We start from the raw sequence: 26,532 nt of genomic DNA, 5'->3' as shown, positions 1-26,532 counted from the left end.
GCAGCATCTCTCTCCCAATCCCCCCACCCCAAAAACCACACTCAGAGTACACCTAGAACCTTACAGTCTTGCCCTGCTCCACTGTTGCGGCAGAATATTTTTTAATATAAGTAAAATGAACTCGGGGGAATTTTGTATTGGTGAAATAAATTGGATTTGTGCCATTAATGGCCATTCCCTAATTATATTTAGCCATTTAGAGAAGAAGGCTATGAGTCTACTTTCAGTACATATCTTAATATTAAATAACTCCATTGTCATCTGTGTCTTCATATTATTTATAAATTCTTTTAAGCTTGGGGGTCTAGTAGATTTCCAATTTTTAAATATAATATTACGCGCTACCAGAATAGCAAGGTTTATAAGTAATTTGTCCTCTTTTAGTATGACCTCGTCACAGAGCAAAAAAACATTGATTGCCATAAGAGATAATCTGACCTGTAGAAACTTATTAAGCCAAAAATTGATTTTCCCCCAGAATTGTCGGATCTTGGGACAGTGCCACAGACAACGTAGAATATCCGCTTTTTCAGCTCTGCATTTGTAGCATTTACCCCTTAATTCTATCTTTGCCCATTTGTTTATTCTATCAGGAGTTAGATAATAACTATTCATTAGTTTACATTGTGATTCCCTCCAGCTACAAACTGCCGTAGCAGCTTCCAGGTTGGAGAGACATTTTTTAATATTATATATCTGAATCTGGGGGAAAAATTTATTTACATAGATTTTAATATTCTCCAGATGTATTGCCCCTGATTTTGCCAATAGCAAGTTATACCAAACTGAGATAGATCTCTTTCCGGCTTTATACAATTTAAGTCCTGCCTCTATTTCCTGCCAACCCCAATCTGTATCAACTGATTGACATAGTTGATAGAAATAGCTCCTACTCTGGAGGTATGCATAGAATTTTTTTGACGATAGCTGGTATTTTTGTGCCATTTCTGCAAATGCTTGTATAATTACTGAACCCTCTTGCTTGAGCTGAGACCAATTTATTAGTCCTTTCTCTCTCCAAACTTTAAATATCGGATCATATAAACCCGGACTAAAATCAGGCATGCCCACTATAGGGCAGTAATTAGAAATATGAAATTGTTTATTCAAGGTGGTACAGTATTTCTGCCAAGCTATTATAATATTCTTAATAGTTATCAGTCCACTAACATTACTAGGAATTACTTTTTTATCCGTATGTAGGACTGCCTTGAGATCAAATGGAGTTATTAATTCTGACTCCAGCTTGTAATACGTGACATAATCTCCCTCCACTAGCCAATCTACTGCAAATTTAACCATTGCCACCAGGATATACTCTTTGAGGCATGGAAGTGCAAGGCCCCCTTCTTGTCTACGTTGCACCAATCTATTTATTGCCAAACGAGGTTTGGCATTATTCCATAAGAATTGTGCTATTGATTTATTGTAGTTTTGAAGATCTGCCTTTACTATAAATAGTGGTAGGTTCTGTAGTAGGAACAGGATTTTAGGAAATACAATTGTTTTAATTACCATTATCTTTGCCGATAGTGATAAGTTATATCTACTCCATTTTGCTAGCTCCTGAGGCAATCTCTCGAAAACATTTTCATAATTCATTTTATACCAATCCTTTGGGTTTTTACTAATGTACAATCCTAAGTACTTTAACTGTTCTACCTCTTGGAATCCATGTTCAGAGAAACTCTTGTTATTTTTTTGTATCCAGAGTAGTTCTGATTTTTTCATATTCATTTTGTAACCAGAGAATTTACTATAAACACCTATTATATTTAATCATTTCGGTATACTTTCTACAGTATTATTTAAAAACAGAATTATATCATCGGCGTATAATGAAATTTTTAGGTTATGTTTACCAATTCTAGCACCTATTAATTCCTGTCTCAGCAAAATTGCCAGTGGCTCAAGTGAGATGTTAAATAAAAGTGGCGACAATGGGCAGCCTTGCCTCATCCCCTTCTGTAACGTTATATAATGGGATAGTTCCGAGTTCACTAAAAGTTGCGACCTGGGTTTCTTGTAAATTAGTTTAGTTATGTTGAGTAAGTTTCCTTGTAAGCCAAATTTATCTAGTGCTGTGAATAGGTGGTCCCATGTAATAGCGTCAAAAGCTTTTTCTGCATCTATTGCGAGGAGAGCTAGGTCTCCTTCATGTTGTTTCCTATATCCAAGATTTTTATTGTAATAATAATCTAATGTTACCAGTATGCGCCTAATATTTCTTACTACGTTTCTACCAGGCATGAATCCTGCCTGATCCTGATGTATGACCTCCCCAAGGGTTTTTTTAAGTCTCTCTGCAATTATTGCCATCAACAACTTGTAATCTACATTCAACAGAGAGATTGGTCTATATGACCCTAGTTCCTCTCGGTTTTTACCTTTCTTATAAATAAGTGTAATAATCGAGTCAGTGAAATAATATGACTGTTTATTATTATTAACATAGTACTCGTTGAATAATTTCTCTAATCTACTATGTTTAATCTAATGCTTTTATAAAATTCAGCCGGTAGCCCATCCAGCCCCGGTGCTTTATTGTTTTTCAACTTTTTAATGGCCGTGGAAATTTCACTTTCTGATATTCTTTGGTTAATTTTGTTAAGTGATTCACTTGAGATTTTGGGTATTTTGATTTTTTGCCAAAATTCTTTTTTTGCACTTTCATCGATTACTTCACTAGCATACAGTTTTTGGTAGTATCTAAAAAATGCATGTCTAACTTCAGATGCCTGAGTGTGGTGTTTATATCCTTCCCTTATATTAGAAATTATATTCCTGTTATTTTTAACTTTACCCAATTTTGCCAGATACCCAGCAGAAATACCGTGTGGACCTTGGAACAGAGATTTATTTTTTTAATTCTTCCAATGCCCAGTTCGGTTTTAGAAAGATTTCTCTTTCCACCTTTGCCTTCTTATACAGTATTTATCCCATGTAGATATCTGAGGATTTCTTAAATAGAGGTTATATGCGTTCTTTAATTGGTTTGCTAACTGTAATTCACAGACCTTAACCTTTTTTTTTAGCTTAGACATATATGCTACAATCTCTCGGTGGAGTACAGTCTTCCCTGCTTCCCATAGAATCTCAGGCTTTTCAGAAAAGGTACGATTATTTCTTATAAAATTTTTCTAAGCGTTGGCTAACCAGTTACAGAATCTGCTATTATAACTCATATACGCCTAGATTTATAGTTTTGCGTTAGAAGGGGTGCGTTAGCTACGTGTGTGTTTTTCCCCCTGCACCTTTTAAACAACACTGGTATTGAGAGTTCTCTGAAGGGCTGCGTTAGGCTCCAAAAAGGGAGCGTACAGGCATATTTACCGCCACTTCAACCCTCAATACCAGCGTTGCTTACGGACGCGGCCAGCTTCAAAAACGTGCTCGTGCACGATATCCCCATAGGAAACAATGGGGCAGTTTGAGCTGAAAAAAAACCTGCACCTGCAAAAAGCAGCGTTCAGCTCCTAACGCAGCCCCATTGTTTCCTATGGGGAAACACTTCCTAAGTCTGCACCTAACACCCTAACATGAACCCCTAGTCTAAACACCCCTAACCTTACACTTATTAACCCCTAATCTGCCGCCCCCGCTATCACTGACCCCTGCATTATATTATTAACCCCTAATCTGCCGCTCCGGACACCGCCGCAACCTACATTATCCCTATGAACCCCTAATCTGCTGCCCCTAACACCGCCGACCCCTATATTTATTAAACCCTAATCTGCCCCCCCAACGTCGCCGCTACCTTACCTACACTTCTTAACCCCTAATCTGCCGACCGGACCTCGCCACCACTATAATAAATGTATTTGCTTTGCCCCCAACTATGCAAATTTGTATATGGGAGCATGGGAGGACCAGTATGTCTGGCAAAACAATCCCTTTAAGGAGAACATTGTTGTCTGGAAACGCTTCATAGATGAAGTAGTTGTCATCTGGAAGGGAGATGAAAACAGCATTTCAGAATTTTTCAATTATGTGAACAGTAATGAATTTAATTTAAAGTTTACTAAAAATTCCAATAAAGATAAAATTGAATTTGTAAATATTATTTTGTCCAGCAAGGGGGACAAAGTTGTCACCTCCCTTTACAGGAAGGAGACAGACTCAAACAGTTACTTCCATGCCAAAAGCAGTCATCATAGAAATTGGATTAAAAAACATACCATATGGCCAATGCCAGAGGGTAAGGAGGAATTGTTGGAGTCTGGTCTCTTTCGATAGGGAATCTGAACATTTAAAAAGAAAATTCAAAGCAAAGGGATATCCAGATAGGGTCATTAAAGACGGATAAGAAAACGCATGCAATCTAAACAGAACATCCTTGTTAAGAGAAAAAAATATCCCAGATACCCAAGGAAAGAAAAATAAAAAAAATCTAACTAAATACAATGAGGATTCATGGAAAATAAAAAGAGCTATCAAAAGACATTGGCATGTCCTCTTATCGGACCCCATATTGGGCAAAACTTTGGATGAAGCTCCCTCAGTTGTGTGTAAGAAAAATAAGAACCTCAAGGATATTCTAGCACCAAGTTGTTTAAGACAAAACAAAAATACCAATTGGTTGATTAAGACCAATTTTGGTTTTTATAGATGCAATCGAAAAAATTGCAATGCCTGCCCCATTATAGATAAGGATAACAAACAAATTTTCTCTAAAGTAAATGGTTATAAGAAACAACTAAAAGCATTTATGAATTGCCACTTAAAATATGTGGTGTATGTTTTAGAATGTTCTTGCCAATGCCAATATGTTGGTAGGACCAAGAGAACCATAAAAAGAAGGATAATGGAGCATATAACTAATATTGAAAAAGGTAATGTGTCCCATGGGGTAACGGACCATTATAGAGAATTTCATCAAAATGACCCCTCGTGTCTGCAATTTAAAGCAATAGAGCAGGTAGTACTAAATGAGAGAAGGGGGGGATAGAATGCTCCGGCTTAAACAGAGGGAAACTTTTTGGATACACTCCCTTCAGACCCTTGAACCTTTTGGAGTGAATAAGGAAGTGGATATCCAAGCATTTTTAATATGAACCCAAACATCGAATATAATCTATTTTTAATTTTTTAATTATTTTTTATTTTGTATTTTTGGCTGAAGATAGGCTAAGAACTAAATAAATAAATAAATAATACAATAAAAAATTAATAGTATCAAAGTAAAATAATATAATAACTAACACCTAGATTACGAGTTTTGTCGGTAAAGCTGTGCGTGGCTAACGAGCAGTTTATGCTCACCGCTCACTTACAGTAACGCTGGTATTACGTTTTTTTTTAAACCCGGCGTTAGCTGCAGAAAAGTGAGTGGAGAGCAAAATTTTGCTCCACATCTCACCTCTATACCAGCGCTGCTTAAGTGAGCGGTGAACTGGCTAAACGTGCTCGTGCACGATTTCCCCATAGGAATCAATGGGGCAGAGTCAGCTGAAAAAAAACCTAACACCTGCAAAAAAGCAGCGTTCAGCTCCTAAAGCAGCCCCATTGATTCCTAAAGGGAAATACATTTTATGTCTACACCTAACACCCTAACATGAACCCCGAGTCTAAACGCCCCTAATCTTACACTTATTAATCCCTAATCTGCCGCCCCCGCTATCGCTGACACCTGCATTATATTATAAACCCCTAATCTGCCGCTCCGGACACCGCCGCCACCTACATTATACTTATTAACCCCTAATCTGCCGCCCACAACGTCGCCACCACTATAATAAAGTTATTAACCCCTAAACCGCCGTACTCCTGCATCACAAACACTAGTTAAAAATTATTAACCCCTAATCTGCCGTCCCTAACATCGCCGCCACCTACCTAATTTATTAACCCCTAATCTGCTGCCCCCAATGTTGCCGCCACTATATTAAATGTATTAACCCCTAAACCTAAGTCTAACCCTAACCCTAACAACCCTTAACTTAAATATAATTTAAATAAATCTAAATAAAATTACTACAATTAACTAAATAATTCCTATTTAAAACTAAATACTTACCTATAAAATAAACCATAAGCTAGTTACAATATAACTAATAGTTACATTGTAACTAGCTTAGGGTTTATTTTTATTTTACAGGCAACTTTGTATTTATTTTAACTAGGTAGCATAGTAATTAAATAGTTATTAACTATTTAATAACTTCCTAGTTAAAATAAAGACAAATATACCTGTAAAATAAATCCTAACCTAAGTTACAATAACACCTAACACTACACTATAATTAAATTAATTCCCTACATTAAATTAAATTAAATTAATTACAATTAAATAAAATACAAAAAAAACGAACACTAAATTACAGAAAATAATAAAATAATTACAATTTTTTTAAACTAATTACACCTAATCTAATCCCCCTAATAAAATAAAAAAGCCCAGCAAAATAAAAAATCCCTACCCTATACTAAATTACAAATAGCCCTTAAAAGGGCTTTTTGCGGGGCATTGCCCCAAAGTAATCAGATCTTTTACCTGTAAAAAAAAATACAACACCCCCCCAACATTAAAACCCACCACCCACACACCCAGCCCTACTCTAAAACCCACCCAATCCCCCTTTAATAAAACCTAACACTAACCCCTTGAAGATCACCCTACCTTGAGATGTCTTCCTCCAGATGGTCCGAAGTCTTCATCCTATCCGAGCAGAAGAGGCCCTCCAGATGGCCAGAAGTCTTAATCCAGGCGGCATCTTCTATCTTCATCCATCCAGAGCGGAGCGGGTCCATCTTCAAGACATCCAACGTGGAGCATCCTCTTCATCTGACGACAAAATGACGGTACCTTTAAGTGACGTCATCCAAGATGGCATCCCTTCAATTCCGTTTGGCTGATAGAATTCTATCAGCCAATCGGAATTAAGGTAGAAAAAATCCTATTGGCTGATCCAATCAGCCAATAGGATTGAGCTCGCATTCTATTGGCTGTTCCAATCAGCATATAGATTGCAAGCTCAATCCTATTGGCTGATTGGATCAGCCAATAGGATTGAGCTTCAATAGGATTTTCCCAACCTTAATTCCGATTGGCTGATAGAATTCTATCAGCCAATCGGAATTGAAGGGACGCCATCTTGGATGACGTCACTTAAAGGTACCTTTATTTAGTCGTCGGATGAAGAACGAAGAGGATGCTCCACGTCGGATGTCTTGAAGATGGACCCGCTCTGCTCCGGATGGATGAAGATAGAAGATGCCGCCTGGATGAAGACTTCTGGCTGTCTGTAGGACCTCTTCTGCCCGGATAGGATGAAGACTTCAGACCGTCTGGAGGAACAGTTCTGCCCGGTTGGGTGAAGACGTATCTCAAGGTAGGGTGATCTTCAAGGGGTTAGTGTTAGGTTTTATTAAGGGGGATTGGGTGGGTTTTAGAGTAGGGTAGGGTGTGTGGGTAGTGGGTTTTAATGTTGGGGGGCATTGTATTTTTTTACAGGTAAAAGAGCTGATTACTTTGGGGCAATGCCCCGCAAAAAGTCCTTTAAGGGCTATTTGTAATTTAGTATAGGGTAGGGATTTTTATTATTTTGGGGGGCTTTTTTATTTTATTAGGGGGATAAGATTAGGTGTAATTAGTTTAAAAAACTTGTAATTATTTTATTATTTTCTATAATTTAGTGTTTGTTTTTTTGTACTTTAGTTTATTTAATTTAATAGTAATTAATTGTAGTTAATTTAGGTAATTTATTTTATTATAGTGTAGTGTTAGTGTAACTTAGGTTAGGGTTTATTTTACAGGTAAATTTGTACTTATTTTAGCTAGGTAGTTATTAAATAGTTAATAACTATTTAATAACTATTGTACCTAGTTAAAATAAATACAAACTTGCCTGTAAAATAAAAATAAACCCTGAGATAGCTACAATGTAATTATTAGTTATATTGTAGCTATCTTACGCCTAGATTTAGAGTTTTGCGGCCGCCGTAAAAACCAGCATAAAGGGCTTCTAACGCTGCTTTTAACCGCCCGCTGGTATTTAGAGTTTCCTTACCGACACTCAAAATATTTCTAACTCTGAAATCCTTACCGACAACCCAGACCCAGGAGTTAACATCTAACACCAAAATAAACATCCACGAATCACAAAACAAATATTACACAAAGTACACTTACACTCATACAAACACTACACTATCTTTTTTTTGCATTTTTAATATTTTCACGTCAAAATAGAAAGGATCAAAGTTGCGAGATCTCGGGTGTTTGAGAAAAAAACAACACAAAGCCATTTTGCTATTGACTTACATTGACAGACGGGAACAGACACTCATATAGCTACATCTAACTAATAATATTATCACATAAATACACTCATCGATGCATACAAACAATATACACCACATTACATACACAAATAAGAATTTGATTACGAAATAAATACGATTTAGCTACTTTTTCACACAAGACCATGACGCCACTCACTTTATGCTCAAAACCAGTCTTGGATTTTATTTACACACAAATTTTTAGCCTCCATTGACTTCTATGGGGAAGACGTGCTTGTGCACAAGACAGACAGATATCCCTAACGCACGGAAAAAGCATAGACAAGAAAACTCTAAATACCAGCGCTAGAATTCTGAAACAAACTCATGTTTTTCTGCGTTAGCCCCGCTATGACAAATAGATCAAGAAATGGCTATTTCCCTATGGACTTATGGCTTTTACTTATGTGAAATTCAACACAACATTAAATTGTTTGATACTTTTACATTACATCACCTACAAATCACCATCACTAGTACAATTACATCAGATTTAAATGGACAGAAAAATAATTGGAACTTTTCATGATTCACAAACAGTAGACATTTGGAAACAACTCTCATTTACCTTTATTATAGCATTTCATTTATTCAACTCATATATGCTTGCATCAACAGCATATCTACATAGGCTTAACACATGATCATTCATGGATACACATACATTACTTTTAGCATTCACTCATACATGTGCATTTATATGATGGGGAAAAACACATTACATTCTCTATAGGAATCACGAAACATAAAATAGGGTTTTTACTGTCCCTTTAACATCACGATTCACTCACAATATACCATTATGAATTACGTACAATAAGAACATCATTAGAACAGATTACAGCTGTCACTTTTTGGGAAGGAACAACAATGCTATACTGATTTATAGAAGTCAGCATATGTGGGACACAATCACAATACATACGTATAGATGTACATAACACGCATCACGCAACCACAAAGCACACATTTATATTTGAATCAGCACACAATAACAATGTATTAAAATACAACAACACAATGAGGATTTCATAACTACACAGGCAGGTTGATAATATGATGACGTCATTAGAAGCTTCCACCATACACATTACTGCTTTAGGACTGTACCGCCTCTTTCAGAACTTTAGCACTAAATACTACAATACTACATATACGTAAACGACAGTTTGGAATATCATTATTATAGCGATTTTAAAGGGATGCGTCAGCTCGCATTTTAAAGGGATATTGTCAGCTCGCAAATCACTTATATATACAATACTACAGATGTCAGACGTAAGATCTTCAGTATTATTGCGATTTTAATGGGACGCGTACAATATTAACATCTCGTCAATCACTTATATATACAATACTACAGATGACAGCGGGAAGTTTAGAATTATTAGTGCGATTTTAATGGGACGCGTACAATATTGACATCTTGCCAATCACTTATATATACAATACTACAGATGACAGCGGGAAGTTCAGAATTATTAGTGTGATTTTAATGGGACGCGTACAATATTGACATATCGCCAATCACTTATATATACAATACTACAGATGACAGCTGTTACTTTATCATTTACAAACAATACTGCAGCAACATTGATCGATCACATTCTATGCCATTATACACAAGTATGCACTTTCATTCATGTTAGCCTGGACGTGTGCTTTTTACTATAATATCGCGTTTAATAAATATTTATTAAGCATATGAACAAACATTACAAAGATGCACTGTATGTGTTAGATTTTACACTTTCACATTGAGATTCATGGGGGTGGGGGAATTCAGCAAACACCTAAAAAAAACCGCCCACTTTGAAAGCATTCGCGCCGCTCACATACAAACAAGTGTATACAATCAGCAATCATTACGTACACGCTACCATTGGACATATTGCACTATAAATCCCCCAAACAACACGGCCAAAGCGCCCCTTGTGATCGTCATTGTACCAATTCGCTTCTGTGTTTTTGCATACCTTGTTACTCCTTGCGTTGTGTTTGCTCTGCTGTCTGGCTTTGTGCTGCTAAGCTTGGCAAATATGGATGACGATCTGATAGACGCTGCTGGTGGTGCTGTTGCCGATGTAGCGGTTAATAGAATCAGACGGACTCAGCGGCTCCAAGAGAGACGAAGGGCTCGTTTGGTTAGAGGTCCTCGTGTATACAGGGTGAGACCCACCTTGGAAAACATGAGTGACTTCGAGGTTTATGACAAGTATAGGCTCAATCGCGAACAGCTCATTGGCCTTTACGATGTTCTTAGACCTCCTCTGGAGCCACGTATCCGAATAAGGACTGCTGTCCCTGGCATCACTAAGATGCTAAGTTGTATATACGTCCTGGCCTCCGGGAGTTTTCAATCTGGAGAGATGTACATGCATGGCCTGTCTCAAGGTACATTCTCGGTGGTGTTTGATCACTTTCTGGACGCCATGGTATGTGTAAGTAAGCGTTACATAGGATTCCCTCAGAATGATGGTGATTGGAGGCGCCTGAAGAGGGAATTCTTTGTAATAGCTGAATTGCCCAATGTCTTGGGAGCAATAGATTGCACCCACATTGCGCTGCGTGCTCCAGCCGATGACTTGCCCTTCAGAAATTGCAAACATTTCCATAGCCTCAACGTGCAGTATGTTTGTGACGCACGGATGCGGATTATGCAGGTGTGTGCGAATGTCGGCGGGGCTTGTCATGATGCCCGCATCCTCTCTCTGTTGTCCCTGTGGCGTCAGTTTAAGAAAAGACAATTTCCCCCTGGGTATCTCGTTGGTGAGTATTTGTGCACAACATGGTTAATTAGTTAGACAATAACCACTGTAGTCTTCCAAAAAAAGTTGTTTGGTTAATGTTCAAAATGTGCAGCTCTAGGATGCAATTTAACCATTTAATTGTCTTTAATTGTCTTAATTGCCAATTTAACCATTTAAATGTCTAGTTTTATTTTAAAACAGATATGTAGCATGTCTTAGCTGAAATGGGCACATAGAGAATGCAATTTAACCATGTCATTGTCTCTTTCCGCAAATGTCTAGTTTGAGCTAAAAACAGATATGTAGCATTTTGTAGCTTAAATGGCCAGATCGAAAATGCAATTTTATCATTTTGTTTTTATTTTAGCAAAGGTCTTGTTTTTGCGAAATACGCATAGGTAGCATGTCTTAGCTGAAATGGGCAGATAGAGAATGCAATTTAACCATGTCATTTTCTCTTTCCGCAAATGTCTAGTTTGAGCTAAAAACAGATATGTAGCATGTTCTAGCTTAAATGGCCAGATCAAAAATGCAATTTAACCATTTTGTTTTTATTTTAGCAAAGGTCTTGTTTTTGTGAAATACGCATAGGTAGCATATCTTAGCTGAAATGGGCAGATAGAGAATGCAATTTAACGATGTCATTGTCTCTTTCCGCAAAGAAGGTGGCGAAGAGCGTTATAGCCTGCAGCGTCCTGCATAATATTGCACAGCGGGCTGGGATGCTGCAGGCCGTCCAGGCACCCTGATGCCTCCTCGAAGATGAGGAGGATGAGCCTGTTCTAGAGTGGCCATTCCGGGACGAGGGGTTCAATGTCAGAGCACACATCATTGACCACCACTTCAGACGGTAAATAATGGAAGTTAGATATGAGTATTGACAATATATGTGAATTATAGGGAAATGACAATTAGAGAATTCTGCAAACATGTTAGGATTGTTCATCAAATGATTCCAATTTTTACATTTATTAATATAGGTGATGCTCTGGTCATTGGGTCCCGTAACGACTTTGCCACCTGGATTTTAAAGACAACATCAGCTGGTAAGTATAAATAATGTATGGACTGTGGCTGGCAGGAATTTGGCACAAAAATACATTATATGGCATACATTTTCCAAACTAGTATTTAGTTTACACATTACTTAAATGTTGGATACTCAGAAAGGGATCCTCTAGCTAGACTATGGTTCAAGATCAGATTCAAAGTCACACATTAGAGGTTAGGTCTGCTCAATATGACTCATCTTCACACTTGATTGATAGAACATAACACAAGATGCTACACACGCTTAGTAAGCTAGTGACAGAAATAATTTCAGAAATGGGGGGGTGGGAGAGGGGTGCAGAACTAATTCACACACTTGTATTAATTGTTTGATTCACACTTTTTCTGCCATTAGGGAGATGACTTCATCTAAAGACTGAAAGTGAAGAATTCAAGACTGAAAGTGAAGAATTCAAGATTGAAAGTGAAGAATTCCCAGACTGAAAGTGAAGAATCCAAGATTGAAAGTGAAGAATCCAAGATTGAAAGTGAAGAATACCAATGGGATCATGTCTGGCATTGTCTTTCAAATGTGCTGACCTGGAAAACCATACAAAGACACGTTCACATGGTAAGTGGCAACAATTTTATGGCTTAAGGCTGTGGAGGCATCCTATTGGAGACACTTAGATTATTATTTTTTTTTATGGTATTTCACAATCCTCTATTTTTGAAATGATGAATAAGACACCTAATGAAGATAAACTGTTATTTTAAAGAGAATTGACTTTCAAAGACCATGCATAATCCAGGTTGGTTTGCCCAATGTATGCTAGTTAAGAATGATAGGAGGAAGAATGTAAAAAATTAGGAAACAATACATGTCCTATATTAGAATATTTGTAGCTTACATACATTACCCCTACTTTGTGCTACAGAGGAATCCAATTTGGAACAATCAGACAAAGGAATACATATTATAGTTGATATAGAGGTATTATTTGAAGGGACATGAAATATTACATTTATGTTCAGCATACATATATACATGTTATTTATAAAATGTTATATGCATTATTTTGTATAATTTAAAACGCTGATATTTAAATGTAATATTGATTAGACAATATAATGGTATTTGAAATGATGGCTAGGTATAGATTTCATGTATGAATATTTTATTTTTTTTTAAATTTCTTCCGAAATTTTTTAAAAATGTTAGAGCATAGACACAAGATGATTTTAAAGTTATTTGATTTAATGAATATTTTAAGACATGTGTTTATGAAATAACTAATGTTTATAATATTTTTCTTTCTTTTTCAGAGTTTCATCTGTGATGAATTACACTTGTTGTTTTTTTTTTTAAATTTAATTTATTTTCTTGTCAATAAATATTTTTTCATACTAAATTTTTTTATTTTATTTTATTTAAAGAGCATCTCTTTAACAAACAGATTATAATAAATATATACATCTAATCTGACAAGTAAAAACATAATTGACTCCCATGACTAGTAGTTGTCTATTTGACAAGCACATGCCTGATATAAAATTTTGCCTCATGGATTGAATTAATAATCGAAAATCCACTTATTCAGATAATGTTAAAGTCAAGTATCTTTTATAAAAAAAATTGGGAGTTAAATCCATCAATGCTTTTATTGTGTAATTTATAGATGCTAAAATTTGAAAATGTTTATGAGGATATGTAGTCTGAATTCCACATAACAACTTTGTTTTCACTTTTAAGAAAGGAAAGTGGTTAACTTACATTAAAGTGACAGTGTAGTTGAATGTTCAATTTTTTTTTATAATATCTTGTATCTTCCTTAGGTATCCAAAAACATTATTCTAATAAATATAGTTTCAGAATTATTTTATATGTTTAAAATGTTAAGTCAGTTAATTTCATATTTAGCACAAGCTAGTTATTGTATGCCATATTGATTACTTTTCTGTTCTAGTAGAGTCATTTGAAGGGTCATTTAACTATAGCTAGTTTGTAATATAATTTCTAAACATTATTCATCTTACCTCTTGGTTAGATATCACATATCTATATGTATTTTCATTCCCCTTTAGTTTATTTCTACAATGTTAACTCCACATATTCCTAAGGGTTTGGTCCTTAAAGGGACATTCCACAAATATATCAGTTATTGAATTTTAGACAATACAAATTTTTTTGAATCCACATTTTAATGTACTATTATCTAATTAGATTCAGTCTTTAAATATCAATGAACATGGCTTATATAATGACATAAGGCATCTATGTGCAACCAACAATCAGCATCAAAAGAGCCTATCTAGCTATGCTTTTCAGCCAAGAATATAAATTTAAAAAAGCTAATGAGAGAATAAAACTAAATATGAAGTTGTTTTAATATTCTATTATCCAATGAAATCAGTAAAGAACATATAGCTTAATATCCCTTTAAGCTGAAGACTGCTAAATATAGCCATTAGAATATATTTCATTCACAGTGGGGAAAACAATCCAGAAGGTAATATAAATATGCTTTAGTCACATGTTATACTAAGTTTGAGAAAGGGAGGTGCATAGGTTTATGATCTTTCAAGCATTATTGGGAAATGTCTACTTAAAGGGACATGAACACAAAATATCCTTTTGCGATTTAAAAAGAGTGTCTTTTACTTCTATTATCTCATTATCTTGACATACTTTTCTTGAAAAGCATATCGAGATAGGCTCAGTAGATGAAGATTGGTGGATGCACAGAGATGCCTTATGTGATTGGCTCAACCATGTGTATTGAAATTTCTTCTGTTAAGGATATCTAAATAAAAATATTAATTGAGTTACATTTTAAAATCTAACGGCTAGATTTGGAGTTTGGCGGTAAAAGGGCTGTTAACGCTCCGCGGGTTTTTTTCTGGCCGCACCATAAATTTAACTCTGGTATCGAGAGTTCAAACAAATGCTGCGTTAGGCTCCAAAAAAGGAGAGTAGAGCATTTTTACCGCAAATGCAACTCTCGATACCAGAGTTGCTTACGGACGCGGCCGGCCTCAAAAACGTGCTCGTGCACGATTCTCCCATAGGAAACAATGGGGCTGTTTGAGCTGAAAAAAAACCTAACACCTGCAAAAAAGCAGCGTTCAGCTCCTAACGCAGCCCCATTGTTTCCTATGGGGAAACACTTCCTACGTCTGCACCTAACACTCTAACATGTACCCCGAGTCTAAACACCCCTAACCTTACACTTATTAACCCCTAATCTGCCGCCCCCGCTATCGCTGACCCCTGCATTACACTTTTAACCCCTAATCTGCCGCTCCGTAAACCGCCGCCACCTACGTTATCCCTATGTACCCCTAATCTGCTGCCCTAACATCGCCGACCCCTATGTTATATTTATTAACCCCTAATCTGCCCCCCACAACGTCGCCGACACCTACCTACACTTATTAACCCCTAATCTGCCGAGCGGACCTGAGCGCTACTATAATAAAGTTATTAACCCCTAATCCGCCTCACTAACCCTATCATAAATAGTATTAACCCCTAATCTGCCCTCCCTAACATCGCCGACACCTACCTTCAATTATTAACCCCTAATCTGCCGACCGGAGCTCACCGCTATTCTAATAAATGTATTAACCCCTAAAGCTAAGTCTAACCCTAACACTAACACCCCCCTAAGTTAAATATAATTTTTATCTAACGAAATAAATTAACTCTTATTAAATAAATGATTCCTATTTAAAGCTAAATACTTACCTGTAAAATAAATCCTAATATAGCTACAATATAAATTACATTTATATTATAGCTATTTTAGGATTAATATTTATTTTACAGGCAACTTTGTAATTATTTTAACCAGGTACAATAGCTATTAAATAGTTAAGAACTATTTAATAGTTACCTAGTTAAAATAATAACAAATTTACCTGTAAAATAAATCCTAACCTAAGATATAATTAAACCTAACACTACCCTATCAATAAAATAATTAAATAAACTACCTACAATTACCTACAATTAACCTAACACTACACTATCAATAAATTAATTAAACACAATTGCTACAAATAAATACAATTAAATAAACTATCTAAAGTACAAAAAATAAAAAAGAACTAAGTTACAGAAAATAAAAAAATATTTACAAACATAAGAAAAATATTACAACAATTTTAAACTAATTACACCTACTCTAAGCCCCCTAATAAAATAACAAAGACCCCCAAAATAAAAAATTCCCTACCCTATTCTAAAATACAAAAATTACAAGCTCTTTTACCTTACCAGCCCTGAACAGGGCCCTTTGCGGGGCATGCCCCAAGAATTTCAGCTCTTTTGCCTGTAAAAAAAAACATACAATACCCCCCCCCAACATTACAACCCACCACCCACATACCCCTAATCTAACCCAAACACCCTTAAATAAACCTAACACTAATCCCCTGAAGATCTTCCTACCTTGTCTTCACCATCCAGGTATCACCGATCCGTCCTGGCTCCAAGATCTTCATCCAACCCAAGCGGGGGTTGGCGATCCATAATCCGGTGCTCCAAAGTCTTCCTCCTATCCGGCAAGAAGAGGACATCCGGACCGGCAAACATCTTCTCCAAGCGGCATCTTCTATGTTCTTCCATCCGATGACGACCGGCTCCATCTTGAAGACCTCCAGCGCGGATCCATCCTCTTCTTCCGACGACTAGACGACGAATGACGGTTCCTTTAAGGGACGTCATCCAAGATGGCGTCCCTCGAATTCCGATTGGATGATAGGATTCTATCAGCCAATCGGAATTAAGGTAGGAATTTTCTGATTGGCTGATGGAATCAGCCAATCAGAATCAAGTTCAATCCGATTGGCTGATCCAATCAGCCAATCAGATTGAGCTCGCATTCTATTGGCTGTTCCGATCAGCCAATAGAATGCGAGCTCAATCTGATTGGCTGATTGGATCAGCCAATCGGATTGAACTTGATTCTGATTGGCTGATTCCATCAGCCAATCAGAAAATTCCTACCTTAATTCCGATTGGCTGATAGAATCCTATCATCCAATCGGAATTCGAGGGACGCCATCTTGGATGACGTCCCTTAAAGGAACCGTCATTCGTCGTCTAGTCGTCGGAAGAAGAGGATGGATCCGCGCTGGAGGTCTTCAAGATGGAGCCGGTCGTCATCGGATGGAAGAACATAGAAGATGCCGCTTGGAGAAGATGTTTGCCGGTCCGGATGTCCTCTTCTTGCCGGATAGGAGGAAGACTTTGGAGCACCGGATTATGGATCGCCAACCCCCGCTTGGGTTGGATGAAGATCTTGGAGCCAGGACGGATCGGTGATACCTGGATGGTGAAGACAAGGTAGGAAGATCTTCAGGGGATTAGTGTTAGGTTTATTTAAGGGTGTTTGGGTTAGATTAGGGGTATGTGGGTGGTGGGTTGTAATGTTGGGGGGGGGGGTATTGTATGTTTTTTTTTACAGGCAAAAGAGCTGAAATTCTTGGGGCATGCCCCGCAAAGGGCCCTGTTCAGGGCTGGTAAGGTAAAAGAGCTTGTAATTTTTGTATTTTAGAATAGGGTAGGGAATTTTTTATTTTGGGGGTCTTTGTTATTTTATTAGGGGGCTTAGAGTAGGTGTAATTAGTTTAAAATTGTTGTAATATTTTTCTTATGTTTGTAAATATTTTTTTATTTTCTGTAACTTAGTTCTTTTTTATTTTTTGTACTTTAGATAGTTTATTTAATTGTATTTATTTGTAGCAATTGTGTTTAATTAATTTATTGATAGTGTAGTGTTAGGTTAATTGTAGGTAATTGTAGGTAGTTTATTTAATTATTTTATTGATAGGGTAGTGTTAGGTTTAATTATATCTTAGGTTAGGATTTATTTTACAGGTAAATTTGTTATTATTTTAACTAGGTAACTATTAAATAGTTCTTAACTATTTAATAGCTATTGTACCTGGTTAAAATAATTACAAAGTTGCCTGTAAAATAAATATTAATCCTAAAATAGCTATAATATAAATGTAATTTATATTGTAGCTATATTAGGATTTATTTTACAGGTAAGTATTTAGCTTTAAATAGGAATCATTTATTTAATAAGAGTTAATTTATTTCGTTAGATAAAAATTATATTTAACTTAGGGGGGTGTTAGTGTTAGGGTTAGACTTAGCTTTAGGGGTTAATACATTTATTAGAATAGCGGTGAGCTCCGGTCGGCAGATTAGGGGTTAATAATTGAAGGTAGGTGTCGGCGATGTTAGGGAGGGCAGATTAGGGGTTAATACTATTTATGATAGGGTTAGTGAGGCGGATTAGGGGTTAATAACTTTATTATAGTAGCGCTCAGGTCCGCTCGGCAGATTAGGGGTTAATAAGTGTAGGCAGGTGTCGGCGACGTTGTGGGGGGCAGATTAGGGGTTAATAAATATAACATAGGGGTCGGCGATGTTAGGGGCAGCAGATTAGGGGTACATAGCGATAACGTAGGTGGCGGCGATTTGCGGTCGGAAGATTAGGGGTTAATTATTTTAAGTAGCTTGCGGCGACGTTGTGGGGGGCAAGTTAGGGGTTAATAAATATAATATAGGGGTCGGCGGGGTTAGGGGCAGCAGATTAGGGGTACATAAGTATAACGTAGGTGGCGGTCGGCAGATTAGGGGTTAAAAATTTTAATCGAGTGGCGGCGATGTGGGGGGACCTCAGTTTAGGGGTACATAGGTAGTTTATGGGTGTTAGTGTACTTTAGGGTACAGTAGTTAAGAGCTTTATAAACCGGCGTTAGCCAGAAAGCTCTTAACTCCTGCTTTTTTCAGGCGGCTGGAATCTTGTCGTTAGAGCTCTAACGCTCACTGCAGAAACGACTCTAAATACCAGCGTTAGAAAGATCCCATTGAAAAGATAGGCTACGCAAATGGCGTAGGGGGATCTGCGGTATGGAAAAGTCGCGGCTGTAAAGTGAGCGTTAGACCCTTTAATCACTGACTCCAAATACCAGCGGGCGGCCAAAACCAGCGTTAGGAGCCTCTAACGCTGGTTTTGACGGCTACCGCCAAACTCTAAATCTAGGCCCAAACATTTATTCTCTCTCCGGATCATTTTTAGAAAATATTTGGTTGTAATGTCTCTTTAAAAATTAAAGACGCCATTGCACAATAACATATGTGAGCAGTTCAAACAAATACAAGCTCGAGGTGTATTTAATAATAATAAACAAACGTGTAGTTTAACATTTATAAACAGATTATCCAAGTTACGGACATTAGAACCAGAAATTGCGCATTTCAGAAATGTTGCGTGGGAAACGTATCTGGCAACACGAGATTCGCATCTTTACACATTCTAGTCTAATGTCACGCAATTGCACATTCAATGTGCATTATAAATACATTTAATAGAGCAATATCAATACTTCACAATAAGTCACGAAATTGATTTAATGATCAATAAATACATACAATGTTAAATGTGTACTAATCGAACGTATTTGTATTAAAGAAACAGAATGATATTAAACATAGAAATGTCTACAACATTTAATAATGTGACAGTATTAGATTTTTACGATAATTCAAATATTAATATTTTACTGACCACGTATATTAAATCTGCGTCACACATATCCGCACAACAGGCCCATGAGTTACAAATAAGTCTACATGAAAAATGTAGTAACAGCACCACCAGGAGGTATGTGTATGGCAGTTACTAAGTTATGAAACATTAAGGAACGGCCAATCAGAGTTCATCACACAAACATAACTTGAGTCAGGATGCTCTCACAGACATGATAACAATATTTCAAAATTGAATCCAATCAGATGTACAGATAACATGTCCCATGGTGCATCTCATGTTTACTTCACCATATAAAAGTCCATTACACATTGCCATATTTGTCAGTTCTCTAATGCCTGCAGGTGTGTATATATATTATTATTATTATTATTATTATTATTATTATTATATTACAAAACCCAGCAGGCATGACACCTCCCAGGTTCGCCAAGTCGGAGAGTGCTGCACTGGTGCATGCAGTACAGAAGTTTTATCCGCAGCTGTTTGGGAACAAGAAGTCGACAGATGTGATTGTTAAGAAGGCCCTCTGGGAGTCAATCACCAATAAGGTTCAATTGGTGAAGGGCGTCCAGAGGAGCCAGGATCAGATCATGCGGAGGTTCAGAGATATGAGGTTGCGTCTGCACAAAAAAAGTAGACCTCATAAGGGAGTGGGTACAAGCCCGTAAAAGAGATGGCAAGAAAGTTGATCCAGAACGGAAACTCTACCTACTCCCTTATGAGGTCACTTTATGCGACCTCCTCAGTCTCTGGGTTCCCAGCAGATTTCGATCCTCTCCATCCTCGGCCTCTTCTTATTCCCTCACAGCTGCTGGATCCCAAACTCCGGACCCGGGGGCCAGTGCAGCTACTACTCCATCCGGTGTCCTGGGAGGAGTTGAAATAGAGACTGAACAAGGTAAATATCCTACTTTATATAATATATTAATATTTGATTAGACTTTTAAGAAATGTGTATATAGTCATATATTCAACCTATATAGATCTCACAACATACGCTACATATGATTTTGTTTATGAATAGATTATTAGTTTGTCAATGTAAATGTATTTTACATTTTTTTATCTACATGGCATGATTTGTATTAATGAGATCCAATCCTCATTGCATATTTTACAGATATGGATGTTGGTGCTGGACCCTCAGGCCAGGGTTCCTCACAGTATGGTATGTCTCATTTTAATTTCAATTTGTCTTAGAAACATGGACATAACATTACATAACATAATACATTCACATTTATCTATATTTATATGGATACTCTAATTCTCTTTTCTTGTTATTTTAAATTAAGAATCCCGGATCAAAATTTGGATTACATTGTAGTACAAATCTAAAATTATGATGATTTGAAGATATCCCTTCTATTCTTGATATCTTCATTTTAGTGTAAGATTAGTTTCATGGCCAATTTATATTCTGCCCCTGTGTAGTGCTTGACATTTTTTGGATATATTTTGACAAAAATCACACATTTTTTCATATGTTTCTATTTTAACAATATACATTACATACGTTTTTGGGTTGTTATCATTTAAGGGACATGAAAACAAACTTTTAAATTACGGATTTAGACACGTGATTTTCACAAATGTTTAAAAATCACAGGCTGGATTATTTATAAAAATTAATCCAATTACACATTTTGAGCTTCATGTCCCTTTAAGAGAGGATAATTAAAGAATCTTGATGATATCCTTAAATTACATATTTTATTGTTATTGCATGCTCAATACCATTCATTACATCAACATATGGACTCGACAATTCATTAACAGCAAAATTGTCAAATTAAGATATTTAAATATTAAATGGACACTGACCACATATTATTTCTGTTGTCATTCAGATAGATCATGCAATATTAATCAACTTTATTATTTACTCCTATAATCATATTTTATAAATTCTCTTGGTATCTTAATTTGAAAAGCAAGAATGTAATTTTAGATGCAGGTCCATTTTTGGTGACCAACCTTGGTTGTTCTTGCTGATTGATGGATACCTTCAACGAGCAATATTTAATGAACCAAACAATTTCTTAGCTGCATGAAAAAAATAAAACAAAATAAAATAAAAATAAAGACAAATTTAGAATAGGAGTAAATGTAAAATTCCAAAAAATTTGACTTTTCTTTTTAAATCAATGTTTTTCAAAATTGAGGTCAGTGTCCCTTTAACAATCAATAGATTCATTCATCCTTAAATTGTTTGGATGAAACAATATTGATATCTAAATCACATATTCACTCTTGGACTTACTTTATAGATATAAGCATACCCTAACAGCACCATGATTACATATTTTGATGAATAACTTCTGTTTTGCATTGTGATCAATATGTGTTGTGTCCTAAACAAGATTATTGTACATTGCACAAATGGATCGATGTGACACATGTCTTGGGTTCGATTTGTCACCAGTTTTTATTCCAAATATTGTTTGTGTGTATTCTTTTAAAAACATTGATCAATGGGTATATTTAGATATGCAATAGAATCATATGAGATGAATTGTCTGTCTAATATAGTCCGAAATTAAACATATGTTAAAGACATCTTTTTATTCAGAATCACCTTGATTCGCTCATGCATTTATTCTTCAGATTAGTGCTTTATTGTTCTCATTTTTAAGTATATTATTCATAAAAATCGATAATGAGGTGATTTAGTGATGTAGAAACTGTGTTCACTAATAGATATCTATATAATACATAGATATAGTTGTTGTGAGGAGCCCAGGGGGATCCAGCACCAACGCGGAGATGCCTTTAAAGGATTCTGGTAAGTCCATTGACTCATTCATATGTCATTGAAGGTGTATTTGTAATCTATATTATGATCATGATTCTGATGAAGCATTACATTTGACTAAAACATATAATTTAGTCCTATGATTATATATCGATTTTATTTTAATATTGAAAGATTAAGATCTCAAAGCTTCTTAGTCTACACCTTTGTTCTTCAGAAGATGGATAACATATGTTTGATTTTATTCTAAATTTGGACAACAATCATTAAGTGATACACACATGAGAACTCTCAAATGTTCCATGTACTCTTCTTTTGTGAATTTATATGAAATCCAAACACTAAAATGAAATTCTTACTCATTGAGAATAACAAATCTAATGTCATTTGTATGCTCCATCAAAATGATGTAAATCATAACTTTGGCTCAGTATATCTTTAATGCAACATTGATGTGTGTCTTGGAGCAACAGTAACATATGTTATAATATCTGATATTAACGTGTACACAACATGTTATGTTTTACAGATATTGATGTAACATGTGGGATGGAGGAGGAAGAGGCGGCCATGGAGTCTGATGGTATGTGAAAGCTATCTAACATGTATCCAACATGTATTATTGTTTGTAAACATTCTCTTGAAGAAAATCAAAGTCTACAGCTTTGTCACTTTAAAAAAGGATTATTCCTTTTCTTTTAGAATACACTAATGCCCCCCTTTCCATATCATGCAGCATGAACATATGCTTGTATTATAATTTCATTTATGTCTGATTTGTAATTAATGACATCATGATGTCACATGCATATTCCGTGACAAACCACAATAATCATCTTCTTATTGGACAGACAGTCCTTGCTATTCATCTGAGTGCCTATATGCATATCATATCCTTATGTCATCATTGTTTAGAATTTCCAAACCACTTCTAAGTATATATAAAACATAATCATGTTGAAATGCCTTGATTTGATTTCATGATGTATGAGATGTTAATATATATTTTATTATATATTTCAGATGGACCCTCCACTTCTGGGCATCATTTTCCCACCCCTGCCCAGTCCCCTCCCCTTGTAGAAGCCCCTGCCCAGGCCCCTCCCCTTGTAGAAGCCCCTGCCCAGGCCACTCCCCTTGTAGAAGCCCCTGCCCAGGCCCCTCCCCAGGCCCCTGCCCAGACAGAAGACCCTCCCGGCCCTTCCCATTCCTCCAGGCCTGTCCCTCCAAAAAAATTTCCCATTCGCTGTTCTTCCCGTATTTTGGCCCGTACAGTTCCCTGACCTGCCCAGTCCCCAACTCACCAGGCCCATGAATCCCCAGCTGTACGGGCTCCCCCAGAGCGGCCCCCCAGCCCTCGCCAGCCCAATCCCAGCCCTCGCCAGCCCAAACCCATCCCTCCCCCCTATCCCAACCTTCATTGTCCTAGGTGTCAGATCGTCCTTCCCAGGCACAGCTGTAAGTATCATTCTAAATCAACATATTTAAAGTGACACTGAACCCAATTTTTTTTTTTGTCATTCAAATAGAGCATGCAATGTTAATCAACTTGATAATTTACTCCTCTTATCAATTTTTCAGAGTTCTCTTGCTATCTTTATTTTTATGTTGAAAGGCATCTAATTTTTTATTGTTGCATTTAAAATAAAGATACCAAGAGAATGAATTAGATTTGATAATAGGAGTAAATTAAATTTTATAAAAAAATGTAATGGTCTATCTGAATCACGAAAGAAAATATTTGGGTTCAGTGTCCCTTTAATATCATCTCACTCCATATACCAATCACCACTACTTGGATAGAACAATAGAAATATAACTTTTTCTTACCTTATCTCTTCTCTAACCCACTGGGAGTGTAATTTCTTCTGCTTGCTGTGTTTACACAGCTTGGCCTCAAGGCCAAAAGCTTTAAGGATAGGTGTGGATACCACAGGATAAATAAACTATTTACATTTACAATGTATGGACAATGGAAATAATTTTTAAATTTTAATACACTTAAGCTGGAAAAGTGCATCATTGTAAACAAATGAAAGGGGACAACATGTTTGAGTAAACTGTCCCTTTAATAGTTTATGTCTGAAGAACATATTTCATGTGTAAATAATCAATATCGAATATTTGTTTTTAAAAATTATTTCTCTTTCTTATTCCAATGTATATTTGATCTATTTATATTATGTTGTGTAATTATCATTAATATTCTTATATTTATTTCATTTAGGTTGTGACTCAACATGGCTCATGCTAGAAGCTCCAGCGCGTATAGAGTAGGCCGTGCTGAGGATCTCGCTGTTCCTGGGAAGGATGCATGACACCATTCATACCCTGCTCCAGGTTCAGCGTTCGACTCTACTCCGTATAAGGCGTTTAGAGTCAATGCCTGAATCTGGAGCGGAGCATGAACAGGACAATGAAGGTGATGCCCAGTAAGTGGAGGATCTAGAGATGCTCCAAGGTCGCACATAAGATTCTTCCGTCCACATGTTACTGTTTGGTTTGATATTGTTGCCATTTGGCCTTTGGTTTATGTTTTTTTTGGTTGTGCCTGTTGCACTTTTACCTCGTCAAATGTATCTAATGGGGCTGTGCTGGCCTTTGTTGGCCCTTGTCAACTCCCTCCAAGGACTGTGATGCACTCTTTTACCTTGTCAAATGGCTCCAATGGGGCTGTGTTGGCGCTTGTCAACTCCCTCCAAGGACTGTGATGCACTCTTTTACCTTGTCAAATGGCTCCAATGGGGCTGTGCTGGCCTTTGTTGGCCATTGTCAACTCCCTCCAAGGACTGTGATGCACTCTTTTACCTTGTCAAATGGATGCAATTTTTAAGATGTTTCAACATGTTTTTGGTCAACGTTGTTTATGTTTTATGACATAATAATAAAATACATGTCATTCCACTACTCTTTATTCATGTCATTAATTGAAATCTCTAGTTTATGTGGTTAATCCTTAAAGGGACTTGAAACCAAATAATGGTCTTTCCTGATTCATCAATCTAATACAATTGTAAATGACTTTAATATTTACATCTCCAATTTAATTTGATTCATTTTCTTGATATACTTTTCCTAAAGGTTTATCTTTGCAAGATTATGATTAGCATATGAATGAATTTCTATATATATATATATCTATATATCTTGCTGTTTGTAGATATATATGTATATTTTTAATTTCACATCCATGTGTTCATTTGTAAACTATTTGTGAATTGATGCACCTTTAACAAATGATCCCAGGATTGATAGAATGAGATAATCTCTGTAAAGTTGTAATTTGCTGTAAATAGTATCCTCTCTGTGAATCCTGAAACTGAATTGTTTGTATTTCATGTCCCTTTAAGAGATGCTGACCACAATTGTTAAGGAATGGATCTGCATTTCTAATGCGTTTTTGTCCTTTTTACATGAACAAGGACATATAATCTTATTTTAAAAAGACTCTTATTTGAATGTTGACAGCACATGTATTCCAATTTCACTTATATCTTATTGTAGTAGTGTAACCCAATCAATCACTGTGTGTAATGCGCATATTTTAGATGATTAATATCTTTCTCTTATGATTTTTTAAATTTAATTATCCGACGATATATGGCTATAGGTAGGCTGACCATATTTCAACTTCAATAAGTGACACGTTTGATCAATACATGTGTCATTATTGTTATTCAAAAACAATATAAACATATATGAAAACATCAATGACATATGTATTTATCATGTGTACCTTTTAAATGGTAAAGATGGACACCATAGCTATAGTTAAAGGGACAGTAAAGTCCAAAAAAAGTTTCATGATTTAAATAGGGCATGCAATTTTAAACAACTTCCCAATTTACTTTTATCACCAATTTTGATTTGTTCTCTTGGTATTCTTAGTTGAAAGCTAAAACTAGGAGGTTCATATGCTAATTTCTTCGACCTTGAAGACTACCGCTAATCTGAATACATTTTGACTACTAGAAGGCATTAGTTCACATGTTTCATATAGATAACATTGAGCTCATGCACGTAAAGTGACCTAAGAGTGAGCACTGATTGGCTAAACTGCATGTCTGTCAAAAGAACTGAAATAAGGGGGCAGTCAGCAGAAGCTTAGATACAAGATAATAACAGAAGTAAAAAGTATATTAATATATAACTGTGTTGGTTGTGCAAAACTGAG

The sequence above is a fragment of the Bombina bombina genome, chromosome 2, assembly GCF_027579735.1.
Source record: "Bombina bombina isolate aBomBom1 chromosome 2, aBomBom1.pri, whole genome shotgun sequence".
Taxonomy (NCBI): Eukaryota; Metazoa; Chordata; class Amphibia; order Anura; family Bombinatoridae; genus Bombina; species Bombina bombina.
The sequence above is the reverse complement of the archived record's forward strand: the minus strand, read 5'-3'. Positions refer to the sequence as shown.